Here is a 5,348-nt window from a genome sequence, read left to right as displayed (position 1 = left end):
CAGATGGGTTGACTCGACTTCTTCAAGGGTCCACTCGTGATCTTCATGGCTCGACTCGTGATCTTCAGGAGTTGTCTCGAGATCACCAAGAGTCGACTCATGATCTATTAGGGTCGACATCTAAAAGGGTTATTTTTTATTGCTTTTGTTTTCTGTTTGTGGCCATTCAGAGGTCAAGTCGTGATCTTTAGAGGTTGACTTCTGATCTTCAGGGGTCAACTCATCTACTACAGAAACTTCCGAAACTTTTCAAAAAAAAATTTCATGCTTCTCTAATATCTCAAACTTATTGAGCTTCCTATAAAACAAATTAACCACTTCAAAAATACAAAATTATTAATATCATACTCAAATATTTTATTCTCATCAAAAATAATCCATTGGGTCAATAATCCACCCATTTTGGATAATAACGAAACTTTGAGTATATACAAAATAAAGCATATTGTGTTTCTAGATTTTATACGCAATTAATTCATTTATGTATAATATAAAGTAAACAAATATATGCCTTAGGAACATACTTCATGAATGCTTCATAAAATATTTAGATTAACCCAAGCTAATATATATTCAATTTAGCAGAAACTCAAGCTACTCTTTTCTCCTTTTTGACAACATCAAAAAGTTGCATTATAAAATTTATCAAATATCAAGAGAATTATAGTAGCTTCAAATTTGTTCCAATCAATATTCTAGAGAATTGAAGAGCTTAAAAATGAAAAGTCAGATTCAGAGCTTTTAATCATTCAACTTTAATGTATCGAACAACTTGGGGTTTAAGAGTTTCAAGAATTTCAGACTTAGTAATAGTTAACTTTCTTTCTTCCTCTTTTTGATTAAATTAGAGCTATTCAAGATCAATTTTAGTGGCGCTAAAATCATCAAATATTAGAGTTGTAATTTGGTTCATGATTCAAGTGCATGACATATCAACCAAATAGTAAGCTTCAAAGTGTGTCAGAATAAATTTCAGATTTAAATTTCAAATTAGGCTTATTGGAGAGAATTAGGATCAGTTTTTATTTCTTTATATATTTAGCATTCTTTCTCCTCCTTTTTTGTAGAAGCCTTTAATTTATGCTATCAAGTTTCATATGATCTCTCCCCCTTGAGTTTTCTTTCTCCCCCTTAATTAATCATTACATTTAAAATTTCAAAATTTGAGAACTATTTTTATTAAAACTTTCAGATTGATAATTTGAGATATGCTATGAATTTGGCATATAGAAAATACATATTTCAAAGTATCAGATCATATTTATTTTAAAAATGAGAAACTTTATAGAACCAAAATCAAATAAGGAGCTAATATTGATAAATTTTAGCAAATATTCGTACATTGTAATATGTATCAAGGCACTACATACAAATATCATGGATTTAAAATATGTAAGGCATTACAAAGTGGTATATCAAAATCAATGCATTCTACCACTAATTCAGATCTAACTAAATTATTTATAAATTTAATCATTTTAAAAATTCATTTTGGTTCCAATTCAGGTTGAATCATGTTTCTTTCAGATAAGCACAATTACGATCTCATTTTCAACTTTCTTGATAGTTTCAAGTTTAAATCAAAATATCCTAATATTGATTTATGTTTGATTAATTTTTGATTTTGGGTATCCAAATTTTCTTGGATCCTTGTTGACTAATAATTATTGATCCCTTAGAAACCCAAATTTTCTTATTTGCATTAGTAGTGTTGTTTTTAAGAGAACATGAATGTGCCGTGTGTCCTTTTGTTCCACAATAATTATATTTTATGAATGAGTAATTAGAGTTAGTTACTTTTATATCTAATTTCTTGTTTCTATGTGTAAATTTTAAAAGTTTAGTATCTGAGTATTCTATTTTTATTTCATATCATTATTTTTAATAGTTAATTGATCTTTTTCTTTTGGGAAAAGTTCTATTTCTTCAAATGGTTTGGAGTTTATTTTTCTAAGTTCTTTCTTTTTCTTTTTCTAACTATTTTAATTCAAAAAGAAGATCTTCAAATGCATCTTATAATTCATCTAACAAAAAATCAAAATGGAATTTTGGTTTTACCTCATTTTTTTTGCACCATAAAGCACAAGTTGTTTACCATTTGCTCTTCTTTTTTGGAGCTAAAATCTTCTTTGTCGCTCCAAGTTACCTTCTTCTTCTTTTTTTTGCTTGGCTCCCCCTTGACCAAAGCTTTCTTTCCACTTATCTCTTTCTTCTTCTCTTTGTTCAGCTTCTTTTTTGTTGAAGCTTTACTTCTTCCTTCTAGCTTCTTCTTCTTCATCATTTTTAGGAAGCTTTAAAATTTTCTGATGAATAATGATTGGTCTTTATCTTCATCACTAGACTCCTCAATTTCTGTACCATCTTTCTGATTTGAGGATTTGAATGCAAACATTTTTTTCCTTTTATTGCTATCCTCTTCTTCTTGATTCATCATCATCAGCTCATGGGTAAGAGCCCCTCGAAGGATAGATGATTTAGAGATTTTTACCTCTTGAATAGCCATCACCTTTGCTTCCCAAGACCTAGGCAAAGATCTAAAAATCTTCCTCACAAGATCAGCATTAGTATATGATTTTTTTAATAATTTCAAATCATTAATAATATTTGAAAATCTTGAAAATATTTTAGAAATAGATTTATAAGATTGCATTTTTAAACATTTCATAATTTTGTGTTAGCATATTAATTTTTGATTCTTTCACATTATTAGTTTCTTCATAGATTATTTTCAATTTATCCCAGATTTTCTCAGCAGAAAAACATGTAGAGATTTTATTAAATTCATTTTTGTTAAGTGCACAATAAAATATAGCTAGTTAAGAGTAGGTAGAATTTACTACATGATTGGTTACCATAGAATATATTTTTTCTATAAAAAATATCTCATAGTACTTGAAGACTATTTAATTGATTTATGGTATCGATTTTAATATTTTCTTAAGGATATATGTTTTGATCCCAAGGATTTTACTAAGTGTTGAAGGTTTGCAAAATTAGAAATTTTGGTTAATGTATTAAGCTCGGGTCTAAAAAAATCGAGAGTAATAACTAATAAACGAGAATATATTTTGAGTTATATAGGTAGGCTATCTTATGATGTGTTATGTATTCACGGATCAATTAAGTTATTGTGAAAATAAAAACTTCTTGTGGGTATAGAGAGATACCAATCTTGTTTTTTTCCTGAAAAATATTTAGATTACGAAAAAAAAAGGTCATACTATGGAGTTGTCTAAGGTGGTGACCAAGAAAAAGCTCTACAATATCAAAAATCAAGCAACATATTGGGGATAGGATTTGAAAGCTTGGATGAATTGGAAGAATTGAGATATCATGTTGACAAGTAAATAAATAAATAAATAGAAAAAGTCAAAAATCATACTCATGGATATATGGTATAAATTAGGACTTGGCTTAAGGAAATATGTCCTAAATTGAAAAAAAATGGTAGGATTATACTAAAAAGGGATGAAATTGTTAAAAATTATGATGAATAACTTGTTCTCTACTTAAGTTTTTCAAGAATATTTTTCTAAATTGAAGTCGATTGTCTCTTTAATTTTTGATATTTTCGTGAATTTACAAGAATATGATGAATCCTTTGAAGAAGAAATTGATATATATGTATATGTTTGTGTGACACCAAGTATCTGGGCCCGGTCATTTTGACCGGCCTAGAGTAATTGGCCCAAAGGAGTTGGCTTAATAACAATACCTAATCAGAGTTGTTGTTGGATTCCTCTTTAATTTCTTCTGCGATTGTCGACCGTGTCAACACCGTTACTGTGGCCAACCGTCACCGGAAGCCAGGTAAGAATCCAACAACTTTTGGTTGGCCTCTCTCTCCGTCTTTCGTGGTCCTTGAAAACTTTGATTTCGGTTGATGAACACCAAATTTTTGTGAAGAATCAGATGCCCTATTTTTCCCTGTTTTTGTGAAAACTGGCACCTCTTTTCCTTTTTTGGCCTCTGGCATTTCCATCTATTGATGCCAGACTCTTGATCGACTCCCCCGGCCACCCAACAACCCTTCTCGGCAAGGCAATGGTCGTCAATGAGTGGCCAACGGCCAAAAATGATGAAGAAGCTCTGGTTCTCCTATTTTTGTTGGTTTTGGCACTGCCACCAGTCACCCTAACTGTCGGCCGCCTGTTGGCCGGTCGTGGATCCCTGACCTCGAGCACCAGCCACCCTTTCCCCTCCTTTCTTCTTCCTTGGCTAGAGAGTCTATATTCTCTCTTCCTCTCTCTCCTTTCTCTATCTTCCCCCACTTTCTCTCTCTTATTTTTTTCTCTTTAAAGTTTTTCTTTCTTGATTCATGGGCCTAAAGATCGCGAGTCGACTTCTGAATGACCACAGACAGAAAATTGAAAGCAGTAAAAAATAGCCCTTTCATGAGTCGACCCTAGTAGATCACGAGTCAACCCCTAAAAATCACAAGTTGACCCCTGAAGAAGTCGGGTCGACCCCTGAAGATCACAATTGACTCCTAAAGAAGTCGAGTCGACCTGTCTGTGCCTGACAACAATAACCGGTAGTTTTTCTGCCAAACCAAATGGTCATATTCACTCCTAATGGCTGTTTTAGACTCTCTAATGGATAGAAACATCTTGCAACTAGTTTTGAAGATATCAATACATAAGAACACCCGACAAAGACAAGAAGAAGAAGAGAGGGGATCAAGGAGAGTGAGTGGATGAGGTGAAAGAAAAGGAATACAAGTTAACCACCACTTCTTGAGCTTCAACTTGGGCATCACTTTGAGAAGTGATCATTTAACTCATCCACCCAATTCAAAGACAGTTCCAAATATTGAGAGAGAGCTTCAACTTCCAATGTTCAAGTTCCATCACAATATATAGAGCAAGCAAGAAAGGGAATGAGAAAGAGATGACTTCTATTCTTCAAGATCCCAACATTCAAGGCAAAACAAGCATGAGCTACAATGCGAAAAAATCCATCTTTTGTAAAGGTCATTGCGTATGTATCCTTTATCTTTGTTTAGTGCATGAGATTAGAAAATCTTATGTGGAGTTTTGGTGTAGCTGAACCATGTAAAATCAGTCAGTTTGTAAAGTTTGGCTGTACTCGTGAAACAACTAGGTTGCAATTGATTGCCTTGAAAAATCGACTAAGTTTTGCCGAGCTTGGAAATCAGCAAGGAGTTCCTAAATATTGGAACACGGGATTTGTTTTGGTTGATTGCCAGAAAAAATCTACTCGGTTTGGTTGTGAGCCCCCAAAACAACTGAATTGTAATATTGTTTATAGATTATAGTAAAATTCCTAAAGAGGAAGCCTTGGAGAGTGGATGAAGGAGTCGAGTTTGGCTCTGAATCACTATAAAA

Source organism: Phoenix dactylifera, unplaced genomic scaffold (genome assembly GCF_009389715.1).
Source record: "Phoenix dactylifera cultivar Barhee BC4 unplaced genomic scaffold, palm_55x_up_171113_PBpolish2nd_filt_p 000957F, whole genome shotgun sequence".
Lineage (NCBI taxonomy): Eukaryota > Viridiplantae > Streptophyta > Magnoliopsida > Arecales > Arecaceae > Phoenix > Phoenix dactylifera.
The sequence above is the reverse complement of the archived record's forward strand: the minus strand, read 5'-3'. Positions refer to the sequence as shown.